General features: G+C 34.9%; 1 pseudogene; it reads left to right on the top strand.

Moving 5' to 3' along the window:
- The first annotated feature begins 6,340 nt into the window (after positions 1-6,340).
- LOC129624849 (uncharacterized) lies at positions 6,341-6,455 on the top strand (annotated as a pseudogene).
- The last annotated feature ends 9,982 nt before the right edge of the window (positions 6,456-16,437 follow it).

The raw sequence follows: 16,437 nt of genomic DNA, 5'->3' as shown, positions 1-16,437 counted from the left end.
CTGCATATCTGAAATACTCATTATGCATCAAAACCTATCACATAATTTACCTATATTATTTAGTTTAATCTTTATGTTAACTCACTGGGGTAGACAATATCACCTCTGTTTTATCATTGAGAACATTGAGGGACAGAGAAGAAAAATAATTTGCCAAAGAATAAAGACTTAGACACTTGTAGAACTGGGATTTAAAACCATATCTATGAAAGGACAATTACTGTAACCTTGATAGGAATTTAATATACATTTAGTTTTATTTTCAGCTTTAGAAAAAATTTATATCACTTAAAACATTTGAGCATACTGAAACAAAGACTTCTCAGCATTACAATTTTTTAGTTTCAAAATATACCTATTTTATTGCCAGAGGCATTATCTTTATAAGAAAACTGTGATTTTTTTAAAATAGAGTGAAAGTTTTTCTTTTTTTTTTTTTTTTTTACTTTTTTATGGGAAAAAAATAATATTCTAGTAAGTTTCCTCAAAAAAAAAAAAATGAGACCTAAATAAGATACAGAACTGAAACATAACTGAAAACAAATGAGCAAACATAAAGTACATAAAACACCTCCTATTGTACAAATCACTGAAGGCATCTGCTCTTTGGAAAAAAAGAATGCACACATCATTCTTCGTTTTTCACTTTGCTTCTTTACTCAGTTCAAGGTTAGAAATATAAAAGACAGATTATAATTTATTCAGCCCACATGACAAGAACCAGACTGTCCCTTTAATCTATTTTTTTCTTTTTATTATTGTATCCTGATTTTAAATCATATGTCTGATAACAAAATGATGAAAATAGGTTGGAAACATCAGTGTAAACTCACTCATAGTGATTTTGATATATGAGAGAAAAGCAGAAAATATACTTAACCCAATTATGGTTTTCCTTATAATTGTGACACTCTAGTCTCCTCAATTTTATATTAAAAACTAATTAGGGATAAATGAAAAAGTCACATGATTTAGCTTAAATGTAAACTAAAAATTCTTTCCTAACTTCACTGGTTCCCAAAATAGAGCAGGCTTTGAAACTTATGTATGCAAATTCCATCAGCAGAGGGCAGAAAAGATGACAGTCTCAAATGTGAAACAGGAGAATATAAAAAATATAACAGTTTATAGTGAAATAAAAGTATGTATATTAAGCCTTGGGTTTTTTCAGCCACCTATATTCTACACATATGAAAAATCTTGCTAGTAAGGTATAAATTTCACACAAAAAAAAAACACAACAAAAGCAACTATCACAGAACATATTTTCTCATTTCATGGAGGCAAAAATCTAGATAATCACTGCATACACTGACCATCTACAAGCTCAAGGACACCTGAAATATTCTTTAACTCCATAGGCAAGAAGACTGGTTTGACCTCTATAAGCACATAAAGAACCTAAGGATGACTATTTTTATAGTTTTCCTTTTGTGTACTCTTTCTTAAATGCATCAACTAGAGAAATTATAAGAGTTTTAGACACACATCCTCAAAGGTAATGTGTAGTCTTCCTATCTCTTCTGTTCTGCACAGAAAAACCTAGTTGTTATTCTCCGGTGCCCTTTACTTTTACTAGAAATAATTTACTTTACAAGATGTCTCTGAATAGGGATAGAAGATAGAAAATGATTAACTGGTCTCTTTTCAGATCCATCCCACTCATCTCAAGTAGGCCCTAAATGCTGCCCTGAGAATATATTATTGTCTCATGGTCTATTTATTACTCGATTCTTCTAGAAAATATATACCATCTCTTCTCTCCCCAAGTTAGTTAAATACCTCCCACATTCTTTACTGGTTTAGGTGGTCACATTGTGTCTTTCACTGACTAACATTCTCTTTTTATTTAGAAAAAATAGTCCACTAATCTGTCCGCATCATTAGTCACTTTCTCTTTCTTCTTATAATTAAAGATAAATCATCTCTCTTTTTACTAATGTCATTCTATCATGTTGACATAACCCATATTCTTTGTCTGCTCATATCACTCTGGGAATTCAATTGCAAAATCAATCTTTCTCTCTCTTTCCCCCCTTCTGAAGTTATTTCTTTTATGTTAAAACTCTCTCTCTCTCTCTCTCTCTCTCTCTCTCTCTCACCCACCACACACATTGTGTTGATAATAATCTGAACATGGCTAAACTCAAAGGTCAATTCTTAGCCTTCATTTTATCTGACACTAGATTACCAAATTTTTTTCTTCAGTGATTTTTTTTTCTGATTTGACTTGTATTCTTAGCTCAGCTGGTAAAAAATCCACCTACAATACAGGAGACCCTGGTTCAATTACTGGGTTGGGACGATCCCTTGGAGGAGGGCATGGCAGCCCACTCCAGTATTCTTGCCTGGAGAATCCTCATGGACAGTGGAGCTTGGCAGGTTACAGTCTATAGGGTTGCAAAGAGTTGGACATGACTGAACGACTAAGCACAGCTTCACATAAATGGATATGGTTTTCATGACAACATTTTATCCTTTGATGTTACCAAAATGTGACATCATAAACCATGCAATTCAAAATATGCCTTTGAGGAAAATCTGTTCAGTTTAGGAAAGAAAATTGAGAAGGGTTGAAGCCAGAGGGAACATGACTTTCCGATCTCAGCATACAGAGAAGCAGCAATACATAAAAATAAAAAGAAAGGATGGAAGGAAAAAAGGGAAAGGGAGAGAAGGAGAGAAAGACAGGAAAGAGGAAAGTAGAGAAAAGGAAATAATGAGAGTTGCTAATTATTAAGGCATTTCCTGAACTAAAAAGCCTCTTGATGAAAGTGAAAGTGGAGAGTGGAAAAAGTTGGCTTAAAGTTCAACATTCAGAAAAAGAAGATCATGGCATCTGGTCCCATCACTTCACGTCAAATAGGTGGGGAAACAGTGTCAGACTTTATTTTTTGGGGTTCCAAAATCACTACAGATGGTGACTGCAGCCATGAAATTAAAAGACGCTTACTCCTTGGAAGGAAAGTTATGACCAACCTAGATAGCATGTTCAAAAGCAGAGACATTACTTTGCCAACAAAGGTCCGTCTAGTCAAGGCTATGGTTTTTCCTGTGGTCATGTATGGATGTGAGAGTTGGACTGTGAAGAAGGCTGAGTGCTGAAGAATTGATGCTTTTGAACTGTGGTGTTGGAGAAGACTCTTGAGAGTCCCTTGGACTGCAAGGAGATCCAACCAGTCCATTCTGAAGGAGATCAGCCTGGGATTTCTTTGTAAGGAATGATGCTAAAGCTGAAACTCCAGTACTTTGGCCACCTCATGCGAAGAGTTGACTCATTGGAAAAGACTCTGATGCTGGGATGGATTGGGGGCAGAAGAAGGGAATGACAGAGGATGAGATGGCTGGATGGCATCACTGACTCGATGGACATGAGTCTGGGTGAACTCCGGGAGTTGGTGATGGACAGGGAGGCCTGGCGTGCTGCGATTCATGGAATCGCAAAGAGTCGAACACAACTGAGCGAATGAACTGATAGTCTAATTTATTCTACAGCATAAACCAGAAATCTACTTTTATCATGGTACAGGGTGTTTAGTAATGGGAAATATGGGCTTTCACCTCACTAAGTCACAATATACAATTCTAAGTTTTGAAGCAACAATATCATTTAGTCGTCAACATCTATATCAAGGTGTTCACCTGTCTTGGTGACATATTGGAAAACAGTGACACAGCACATGGCAGAGAAGAGTTCAGCTAAGGAAAGAGATGTGGATGACAGAACATGAGACACTCCACAAAAGACCCCAGACCTTACTCAGTAAGATTTTGTAGGGTCATGGTTGTTCTATCATCTGTCCTATAAGATCTAGGAAATTTTGGTAATTGTATTAATGTTTATACTCTCCACCCTGTACTAGGAAGAGGCATGGGTGAAGCTAAACTGCAAACATTAAGAGAGATCGTAAAACAAATAACACAGATAGGAATGCTTTTTGGTACTCTTAAAAGCAGTATTCACAATGCCCCCTAACTTATGCATGTAGAAAACTGTGAATAGGCACCTCATAGTCTGGATTATTTAATCAATGTATGCAATTTCTTAGTGAACATGTATAACCATTATCTGATGGCATCTAAAATCAGAGCAATAATCTTTAATGATTTCCATTTTGAATAAAGATTTATTACAACTTAAAAAAGTAAAAGTATTAGTCACTCAGTCATGACTGACTTTTTGCGACCCCATGGACTGTATTACAACTTGCTAGCCTATTACAGATAGGTTATGTTTAGCTTTAATAATGAGACAATGCATTTCCATTTCTAAGGAGATTTTGAATAAGTTAAAATGAAGCAGGTCATAATTTTAAAATGTAAAGATAAAGGTAGTCTTTTTCATGTGTATGGGATGTTATAATAAACATAATTATTTCCTTTTATTATTCTTATCAGTGTAGCACTTTTATCATTGTAACAAATTATTAGCTACCAAGCATACACAGATTTGATTATCTTGTTCTGTCTTCAGCAAAAATGGAGTATGACCATCTCAGTAATGTAGGATACATTGTAAAGTAACTATAGTAGTTACAGAGACAGAAAAAAGCAAATTAATTAGCTAAGGTAAGTATTAGCTACATAAACTATACTTCCCTTAAGATTCTTTGAGATTAATTTATATTATCAGCTGCTTTCTTACTTCTATTACCTTCTCTTCTAAAAACATTGATAGTTTTGTAAAAAATATTATCATTTATGGGGTTTGGTCCATATTTTTATATAATTGTTACTTACATCCTAATATAAACTAACTTTTATCATGTAGGGAATAACTACATACAATTCAGGTTCTGTGCCTATTAATTTACTTTAACTGGATAAATTAGAATTAAAGAAAAAATGATTTTGTGTTGAGACTGAGTGATACCTTTTTACATTCCAGCTTGGTCTTTCAAAAATAAGATCATCAAAAACAATGTAAAAACCTTCTTTAAAAAAGTTAATTTGTATAAACAGACTCCTAATAGGTTTTATTTGCCTCACATTTATGGAAGGAATATTGAAAATGCATAAAATTTTCCATATACAGAAATATATTTGAAACATGCCCGGCAATTGTCACCACCTTTTAGAATAAATAGCAATGTACAATAAATACTTCATTGGGAAATGAAAGATAAGAAAGTTTTTAAAATTAAGAAATTGGTATACTCCAGACAAAATGCACACCTCTATATTTTCTCAATATTCCCTCATGTATATTATATAGAAATCTATTGTATATTTATAGTATTTAGAGTAATCCTATTGAAGTTACTTCTAAAACTTGCTAGGGAAAGATTCTTTGCTGATGCTTTGAAATTTAATCGTAAATGCCTGCAATATACTCAGATAGAATATCACAGTAATGCACTGTGAAAATTGTGGCGTACCATTTTTTAGATCTTGTTAACTCTGATTCATAAAATGTGACATTTCTTTCACCATTTGCAAGGCAGTTAATTTATCCAGCAAATCTCATGATATTCTCTACACTTGAAAAGCTTTACTATTCAGCAATAAACACTGTTTTTGTAGAAATAGAAATGATGTAGTTATATAATGTGATAAGTATTAAATTGTGTTATAAACTGTACAGTAACACTGGTCTAGAATGCTGAAATATCAGTTTCCAGACCAACAAGGTGCAAAATAACTACAATAAAATGTTAACTATGAACTTGGCACAGTATTTTTTATGTAGCTGCAACAAAGTTTTAGTGAGGAAATCTAAACTTTTCATTGTGTATACTTCTCAGAATAGTGTCTTTGTAGACAATTTTGACATTAGTAATAATAATAATATGTAAACAAGCTATATGTGAAATGTTTGTCTATAGTTTTATTAGAGATAAATCAAAACAGTAATACTCATTTGTGAGAACACATTCTGTTTCTTTTTTTTTAATTTTATTTTATTTTTAAACTTTACAATATTGTATTAGTTTTGCCAAATATCGAAATGAATCCACCACAGGTATACATGTGTTCCCCATCCTGAACCCTCCTTCCTCCTCCCTCCCCATTCCATCCCTCTGGGTCGTCCCAGTGCACCAGCCCCAAGCATCCAGTATCATGCATCGAACCTGGACTGGCAACTCGTTTCATACATGATATTTTACATGTTTCAATGCCATTCTCCCAAATCTTCCCACCCTCTCCCTCTCCAACACAGTCCATAAGACTTGTTCTATACATCAGTGTCTCTTTTGCTGTCTCGTACACAGGGTTATTGTTACCATCTTTCTAAATTCCATATATATGCGTTAGTATACTGTATTGGTGTTTTTCTTTCTGGCTTACTTCACTCTGTATAATAGGCTCCAGTTTCATCCACCTCATTAGAACTGATTTAGTGCTCGCTTTGGCAGCACATATACTAAAATTGGAATGATACAGAGAAGATTAGCACAATCTTGTGGCCCCTGCACAAGGATGACATGCAAATTCGTGAAGTGTTCCATATTTTTGAGCACCATGGGCAAGCCCCAGCGTCTGTACTAAGGCACAGCTTAATAAACCATACTAAACCATCAAAAAAAAAAAAAAAAACTGATTCATATGTATTCTTTTTAATGGCTGAGTAATACTCCATTATGTATATGTACCACAGCTTGCTTATCCATTCATCTGCTGAGGGACATCTAGGTTGCTTCCATGTCCTGGCTATTATAAACAGTGCTGCAATGAATATTGGGGTACATGTGTCTCTTTCCCTTCTAGTTTCCTCAGTGTGTATGCCCAGCAGTGGGATTGCTGGATCATAAGGCAGTTCTATTTCCAGTTTTTTAAGGAATCTCTACACTGTTCTCCATAGTGGCTGTACTAGTTTGCATTGCCACCAACAGTGTAAGAGGGTTCCCTTTTCTCCACACCCTCTCCAGCATTTATTGCTTGTAGACTTTTGGATCACAGCCATTCTGACTGGCGTGAAATGGTACCTCATAGTGGTTTTGATGTGCATTTCTCTGATAATGAGTGATGTTGAGCATCTTTTCATGTGTTTGTTAGCCATCTGTATGTCTTCTTTGGAGAAATGTCTATTTAGTTCTTTGGCCCATTTTTTGATTGGGTCATTTATTTTTCTGGAATTGAGCTGTAGGAGTTGCTTGTATATTTTTGAGATTAGTTGTTTGTCAGTTGCTTCATTTGCTATTATTTTCTCCCATTCTGAAGGCTGCCTTTTCACCTTGCTAATAGTTTCCTTTGATGTGCAGAAGCTTTTAAGTTTAATTAGGTCCCATTTGTTTAATTTTGCTTTTATTTCCAATATTGAATGTTCTTCCCTCAGCAGATCTAGAATGTAAGGGAACACAGTGACATAACATTTTAGTATATTTTTTGAAGTAAGTTTTCAGAAGATTCTAATGTAACTCATATTTGGAATAGTCATAAAAGAGTCTGTAAAAAGCCAAAAAATGTGAAAAAAATTACCTGTCAGTGATAAAATACAAATATATATCATGACATTATATAATTGTTTAATTGCACAGTTAAAATTTGACTATTCTAAAAAGAAAATTATTTCAAAACATTACTTATGACATTTTACATTGAAAAGAATAGTAATATTATAAATAAAACCATAGTATCATTAGGTTTCATAACATCTTTAATGGTCCAATTTCTCTAAAAAGAATAGATTTACACAGTTTGGAAATGTCCTTCGGTTTTAAAGACAGATCTGAAAGCTGGAAACATAAGTAGTGACTGTGTTTAAAAATATACATGACTCAAAAATTCTACCACATGTCCTTCAGTTATTGAATGAATAAAGAAATTGAATAAACTATGATACATCCAGACAATAGAATATTAGTAAGGGCTGAAAGGAAGTGAGATATCAAGCAATAAAAAGACATACACAAATTTAAATGTTTATTACTAATTGAAAGAAGCCAATCTGAGAGGCCTGCTTATTCTGAAAAAGGCAAATGTAGACAGTATAGACATCAATGTTTGCAAAGAATTGAGTGAAGGGTGGCAGATAAATAACTGATATATGGAGAATGTTTATGGCAGTAACAATACTGTATATGATACCATAATGGTGATATGTTTAGTTGTTCAGCTGTGTCCGACTCTTTTATGATCCCATGGACTGTAGCCCACCAGGCTCCTCTGTCTATTGGATTTCCCAGGCAAGAATACTGGAGTGGATTGTCATGTCTTTCTCCAGGGAGTCTTTCCAACCCAGGGATCAAATCTGTGTCTCCAGCATCAGCAAGTGGATTGTTTACCACTGAGCCACCAGGAAAGCCCATAATGATGAATACATTTGTACAAAGCAATGGAATATACAACATCAAGAGTGAACCCTAATTAAAATTATGGCCTTTGGATGCTTGTGTTGTGTTAATGTAGGTTCATTGATCATAGCAAATGTATCAATACCACTGTAGTGATGGATACTAATAACAGGAAGCTATGCATGTGTGGGGCAGGAATTATAAGGGAAACTCTCTATCTGCCCCTCAATTTTGCTGTAAAATTAAAAATACTCTAAAATTTTTTAAGTAAAATTTAAAATTCTATAAAATCATTGATATAAAGCACAGAATGAATATAATATCTTGAGCAAACAATGTTGTATTCCCATTCAACAATTAAAATCACTATGAAGCATGCAAGCACTGTAGACCCCCTATAATTTGTATCATGCTTACATTGTTATAAATCACCTGCTTCTATTCCCTGGAAACTTTTGTGATGCACAGCATTTTCTTAAATAGTGAGGAGACTTCTGCTGCTGCTACTGCTAAGTCGCTTCAGTCGTGTCCGACTCTGTGCGACCCCATAGACGGCAGCCCACCAGGCTCCACCTTCCCTGGGATTCTCCAGGTAAGAACACTGGAGTGGGTTGCCAGTTCCTTCTCCAATGCATGAAAGTGAAAAGTGAAAGTGAAGTCACTCAATCGTGTCCAACTCTTAGCGAACCCCTGGACTGCCGACTACCAGGCTCCTCAGTCCATGGGATTCTCCTGGCAAGAGTACTGGAGTTGGGTGTCATTGGCTTCTCCGAGACTTCTAATGATGGCTTATGGAGCAAAAAACTTTATGTAGCATGCATGAAGCCATACTACTGGCAACTCAAAAAAAAAAAAAAAAAAGAATCAAAAACTACGATTGTAGTATTTATTTGTGAAAGATAATGAATGACTTAATTACTAAAATTCCAGTAGGACCCACCTTGAATGAAAAAAGAAAAGTTAGGAAAGAGAGAAATAATAATTCCCAAAGGGCTGTTTGTAGTAAGAATGTGCAGTAGTGACGAGTGTTAGTGTTTGGAAAATACCTCTAACAATGATGAATGGAGGAAGGGCAGAATGAGGAAGTGGGAGAAGCGAGGAGGGAGAGAAAGAGAAAAAGGTAACACTGGAGGAAGATGGAAAGCTAGGCGACAGATGAGATGTATTTTTAGCAGCAGCATTGCATGAAAGGGGCAAAATGAAATATTTTGAGAGGAATCTTACAGATTTGTTCATTCACCCATAAACTCACAATTTTCTGCTTTAAAAAAATATTTAGCACCAGATGTGACTTTTTTCTTGCTGTGATACTGTTCTAGGGAAGTCCAATTTTTATAGAAAGCATTTTGAGACTTTTTTGATATTTTTGGTTTGAAGTACAATACATTCCCAGTTGCACCTTGGAACAAATTGTTACCCTAACTTGAAATCCTCCCCCTATCTGACTGTGCTACAATTAGTAAACATCTTGGTTACAAGGCTGTTATTGATCAGACTTATGCACTAAAATTATGGGAAAGTAGTAAAGCACAATTGTGATTTTGGAGCGAATCTGATATGTGTGATGGATATGCTACAATGAGAATGAAGTTTTGATATTTCCAGGAAAGTCTACTAAACTCATAAAGTAGGACACAAACCAGAATGAACTCGCAATCTGTAAATTTACTTTTAGGCCAACTTCCATAAATATCTCCTATATTAAGAAATTTGAGGTCTTTCTTGATATATGAAATTGAAATTATTCCATGTTTTACTGTAGTCTACCAAAGGACCCTCTTCTCTGAGGAATTAGTTTTTCTGTGGGACTGAAATCTAACATGCTTTAGAAATGCTAGTATTAACTGTTTGCCAAAAGAAACAAGGGAAATTAAAGAGTCACCTGGAATACTGTGCCAAAGACTGTGAGATGAAATATCTATATAGAGATGCTCAAATATTTTGGCCAAGAGCTACTGATTTGTAGAATTAATTCTGATGAGATAACTAGACTAGATATGACATACCAGACGTATAAAATTCTCCTCAGACTTTGATGCATTGGGATTTTATCCCAGTAAGCTAAGTAAAAAAGTAAATAAATAAGATGTAAATTTTGTCAAGATTCTGTCTAGGGATGGTAGCCTGGAAGAAAGAAAGTCTTAGAACATAGCACCACCTCAGTCACTAGCAGTCCCTGGGACACTCTGTGAGAACAGTGATGAGCAAGGAAAGCCATTTTTAGAGATCAATTCCTAGGCTGAAAAAATAAGACCATTTCCTCTTCTCCCTTCAAAGACACCTCAATCCCTTCTCCAGTAGGCCTTTTAAGTAGGACTGGCCAATTTTATTTTTGTCATTGTTAAAGGCAAAATTGTAAATATTTTAAGTTGTATGGGTCATATGTCTTTGCTTTCACTGTTTCACATTTGTAGCTTGAAATAAATACATAGACAAATGAGCATTTGTTCCCAAACCTTAAAAAAATTGGCTGTAAAATTAATTTGGCCATTGGGTTATTTTTCTATCCCTGATCTAGGTTATAGGTTGCAAATCTTGCATGTCAAGGTAAGTAGGGATATATCATGAAATGCTAATTTGATTGTTTTCAATATACTTCCATTCCTTTCTTTCCTAGAATGTATGTCAAAGGATTATTTTTCTCTTTCCAGTCTGAATGAAACAAATACACACAAAAAAAGATTTAAAGAAAACTACAAAGGTGAGCTCTTTATATGGATTTTCCAAAAATTTCAAGTAGGATAATAATTTTTCCTTAAAAATTAAGTAGAAGAGATTGGTCCAGAAAGATGAATGAGAAGGGGCAAGTTACTTCTCTAATGGAAGACTAGTCTTAAGAAGCAAGGTGTCTGATGAACAAGAACTTTCTACTTCAGATTATCAAAAATTCTAATAAAGGACTGTCCTTGAGAAAGGACTGCTCTTACCTTATATTAAAAAAGAAAAAAAAAAGGGAAATCTATGCTAGAGGATATGAAGCTTAGATTTATGGTAACTTCTATGGTATAAGAATCTCAGTAAAGTATAAAACACCAGATAAAATTGTCAGCAAGCAAATGAGATTCTCACAGAAAGGAAACACTTATGGTTAATGTTAAGAGCATAATTAAAAAAAAAAACTATAAGGAAATAATATAAATTAGGTAGTCCTAAATGATAAAATATAAAAAGCTACAAAGAATTCTTTGAACACAGAAAATCCAGAAAATCTATAAAATATTATAAAGAGAAGGAAGTAACAGATATAAGGACTAAGCAAAGAAAGCTGAGAGATTTTTAACCAAGAACAAAAACAAAATTATGGAAATAAATTTTGATGGTTAATGTATGTGTCAACTTGGCTAGACCACAGTAACCAGATATTTGGTCAAACAACCATCTAGATGGCCTGTGAATGTATATTTTAAATTAATGTTTAAATTAGTAGACTTTGAGTAATGCTGATTGAAGGCCTTCAAAGAAAATACTGAGATCTCCTGAATTATGCCTCCAGACTGTCTTTGAACTTGAATAGCACAGCCTGAGTTCTTCCCTGTGTGTTCCTGACCCACAGACTGCACTCTTGCCAGTTCCTGTAATTGTATAATCACCTCTCTGTCTTTATCTCGTCCTATATCAATTTTTCTCCTCCTATATCTTTAGATAATCCTGAATAATACATTTATCATGTACTTGTTATAATTTTAAGCAATGAAAAGTATTTTTGTTTTTCAGTCACTAAGTCATGTCTAGCTCTCTGTGACCCCATGAACTGGGACATGGAAAAAGATTACAGTGAGTTGAATGTTATCGCCCAAAGTTATGTCCACATTCGAATTCACAGAACCCGTGATCATTATATCATTTGGGAAAAAGGTTTCAGAAGTTTTCTTTTTTGTTTCAGTTTAATTATGTTAAGCCTATAACCGAGTTCATCCTAGATTACTAAGAGGGCCCAACCCAGTGACAAGTCTTTATAAGAATAAGACAGGGAGAGCCTTGACAGATAACAGAAAAGACATTGATGTAAGATGAAAGCAAGATTGAAGTGATGTGGCCTTAAGTTAAAGAAGGTCAGTTATCACCAGAAGCCATATGCATTGCTGTTGTTTCTTTGCTAAGACATGTCCTACTTTTTGTGACCTTAGGGACAGTGGCCCACCAGGATCCTCTGTCCATGGGATTCTCCAGGCAAGAATACTGGAGTGGCTTGCCATTTCCTTCTCCAGTGTATCTTCCCAACCCAGATACTGAACCTGCATCTCCTGCATTGGTAAGCATTGGTGGAGTCTTTACTACTGAGCCACCAGGGAAGCCTATATGCATTGTTACCAAACCCAAGACCAGATGCTCACTGCTTGAAAGCCAATTTGTGAGAGACCAATGTTGATAGTAAAGGAAAGATTACTTTACTTCTGAGGTAGGAAACTGGAGGAGAAGGTAGACTTCTGTCTGAGAACCATCTCCCCATTGCTACTCAGGGGACAGGAACTTTCAAAGGGGAGTTTCAGAATTGTATAGGCAGATGGAGGGAGCAGAATGGCACAGTCAGCTCTGACCATCATTTCAAAATCAGTAACGTGGTGGTCTGACCAGCATCATCTTGGCTGTTTTAAATACACTTAATCTTGAGTTCCAGAGTTTGCTCCAATTTCTTTGAGGCTGGTTCTTGGAATTGTGTGAAGTGGAGCAGCTTATGGTCATGGCTTCAATTTGATCATCATGTAGTCATCTTCTTCTACCTGCTGGGGACTTCAGTATCTGTAAAACAGCTTACAGGATATGGCTCAGTATATTACCTATGAACCTTGAGGAATAACTAAAAATCCCCTTCTCTTTGCTTAGTGACTAAACTATTATATTTTGTCTTATGTAAAGGCTTGGAGTGTAAAGTATAAGTTCTAAGGCCAAGGTGGTGCTTAGAGCATGAAGTACATTCTCCCCTACAGAATCTACGACAGACAATCCTAAGATAGGTAGACTAGATGTGTTTTCTAGACATTTTCATTCTTCTCAGACTCCGAAGATTTTTGATTTTATATTATAATTCTTTTCCTGAAAGTATAGTCCTGCCCACACCTTGATCAGACTCCTGGACTCTAAAACTGTGAAAGAATAAATTTATTCAGGAATTTCTGTTTCTTAAGTCACTGAGTTTGTGATAATTTTATATGGCAGCCCAAGAAAACTAATACAAGTTTATAGCACATTTTCCAAAATTTAATAGAAATTCTAAAAGAGAATAAAATAAATTGTGAAAATTATTTTTTGAGACTTTTTCAATTTGAAGAAAGAAAAATTGAAGAAGTACACGTCTTGAGCAGGAAAAGCAAAAATTAATCCCATGTCTAAATTGGGAAAACTAGATATCACCAAAATTGTCAAACATACTAAAAATAGTAACCACTATAAATTAGCAACATACTTCTAAATAAATGGTAGGTCACAGATAAAATTATAAGGGATATTAAAAAATATTCTGAGCAGATATAAAAGGAAAATAAGACAGATCAAAATCTGTGGAACATAGATCAAAAGGTACTCAGTGGAAAATTGCAACTTTAAAAAATGCTTTTGTTAGAAAGAAAGAAAAATCTTAAATCAAAGATGTAAACTTTTAAATTAGAAAGATAGGGGGAAATGGCAAAATAAATCAAAGCAAATAAAAAGAAGAAGAAGAAAAAACAAAAAATACCGAAACATCAGTAATAGAAAACAAACGGTAGAGAAAATTTAGCAATTTTCCAAATGCTGGCTTTTGGAATGTCCCAAACAATGAAAAGTTTTAGAGTAATCAAGGAAACAGAGAGAATATGCATATCAAAACCAGACATGAAAGGAAAAAAGATTTTCTACATATTCTTCAGACAGAGAAAGAAAATGTCACAAGAATATTGTGAATAGCATTGTGACAATAAATTAGTTTATATGAAATGGATAAATTTCTTGAAAATTAAAACCGACCCAAACTAGTACGTGATTAATACAAATCTAAAGAGGCTTATGGAGAAGGCATGGCACCCCACTCCAGTACTTTTGCCTGGAAAATCCTACAGCGGAGGAGCCTTGTAGGCTGCAGTCCATGGGGTCGCTAAGAGTCGGACACGACTGAACGACTTCACTTTCACTTTTCACTTTCATGCATTGGAGAAGGAAATGGCAACCCACTCCAGTGTTCTTGCCTGGTGAATCCCAGGGACCGGGGAGCCTGGTGGGCAGCAGTCTATGGGGTTGCACAGGGTCGGACACAACTGAAGTGACTTAGCAGCAGCAAAGAAGCTTATATCTGTAAAATACACTGAATTTATTCTTAAAATCTTCCCACAAAGAAATTCAAGATATCAATGATTTTATTGGTAAATTCTAATTTCAATCGCTCAGTTAAAGAAGAAATGATAACAATCTTACTTTTACAACATAGGAGAGGAAAATATTCCTAAGCTGCTTCATGTGTTCAGCAATTTAAAAATTTATAAATTCAGCGAGTTATAAAGATCACTTTATAAAATTGCTGTTAAGAACCTAACCAAAATTATGAAATAATATATAAGAATAAAACTTAAGAAAACATTAGTAAATACGATCTAGCAATAAATTAAATGACTATCAGTGATGACATAAAATTATAAAATAATGACCAATGTGGTTCTATTCCAAAAATTCAAGCATAATTTAACACTTGAAAAATCAATTGACATAATTCATTGAATGAAAGATAAAAAATCTATTTGATTGGCCAAAAAGTTCATTGGGGTTTTGATAAGATGTTACGGAAAAACAGAATGAACTTTTTTTCCAACCCAACAATTATTTTCATGGATGCAAAGAAAAATGAAAAAGCACAACATTCAATATTATGACAAAAACTCTCAGCTAATTTTGCAATAGAAGACAGTCTTGTCTAACAGAAAAGGTAATCTATGAAAAAAAAAAAAAAGAGGGGGGAAGAGAAGAAAAAAGCAAATAAAAGTCTACAGCTAATAGCATACTTAATTAGTAGTAAAAATATTGAAAGATTTACCCTTAGAATTAAGAACAACACCAGGATTTCTGTTGTTCCCATTTCTACACAGTATTGGATACCTTCCAATACAGGGGGCTCTATTAGATCTCTAGTTGGTGGACTAAGATCCCACTTGCCATGTGGCATGTCAAAAAATGAAAACCAAACCAAAAACACAGATTTAAAAAAGGAAATACATATATATATCAGATCAGATCAGTCGCTCAGTAGTGTCCGACTCTTTGCGACCCCATGAATCGCAGCACGCCAGGCCTTCCTGTCCATCACCAACTCCCGGAGTTCACTGAGACTCTCGTCCATCGAGTCAGTGATGCCATCCAGCCATCTCATCCTCTGTCGTCCCCTTCTCCTCTTGCCCCCAATCCCTCCCAGCATCCGTCTTTTCCAATGAGTCAACTCTTCGTATGAGGTGGCCAAAGTACTGGAGTTTCAGATTTAGCATCATTCCTTCCAAAGAAATCCCAGGGCTGATCTCCTTCAGAATGGACTGGTTGGATCTCCTTGCAGTCCAAGGGACTCTCAAGTGTCTTCTCCAACACCACAGTTCAAAAGCATCAATTATATATATATATATGTGTATATATATATATATATATAAAACATTTGAAAGTGAAAGTGAAAAGTGAATGAATATGTTAGTCACTCAGTAATGTCAGATTCTTTTTGACTCCATGGACTTTAACCCATCAGGTTCCTCTGTCCATGGAATTCTCCAGGCAAGAATACTAGAGTAAGTACCATTCCCTTCTCTAAGGGATCTTCCTGACCCAGGGATTGAACCCAAGTCTCTTGCATTGCAGGCAGATTCTTTACCATCTGAGCCACCAGGGAAGCCATTTGGAAAGGAGGAAATAAAACTATATTTATTCTCAAGGGACATGATTGTTTATAGAGAAAATCTTAAGGGATCTACAAAACAACTAGAACATTATATGAATTTAGCAAATTTAAGGGGTTCCACACAAAAGCTAATTCTAATTTTTATATACATTTGGTAAACAAATGGAAATTAAATTTAAAAGAAGAATTTTATTTACAATAATGTCTGTTACAGTATCACCCAACCCTTTGCTGGGACTGTGGCTTAGAGTGCCACCTCCTCCCCTTCATGAGGCCAGATGTCAAGACACACCACATCACAGCAGCATTTATTGAAAAAAAAAATGGTGCATGCTTATTTTTCACTCAGCATAAGCAAAC

Source organism: Bubalus kerabau, chromosome 12 (assembly GCF_029407905.1).
Source record: "Bubalus kerabau isolate K-KA32 ecotype Philippines breed swamp buffalo chromosome 12, PCC_UOA_SB_1v2, whole genome shotgun sequence".
Taxonomy (NCBI): domain Eukaryota; kingdom Metazoa; phylum Chordata; class Mammalia; order Artiodactyla; family Bovidae; genus Bubalus; species Bubalus kerabau.
The sequence above is the reverse complement of the archived record's forward strand: the minus strand, read 5'-3'. Positions and strand labels throughout refer to the sequence as shown.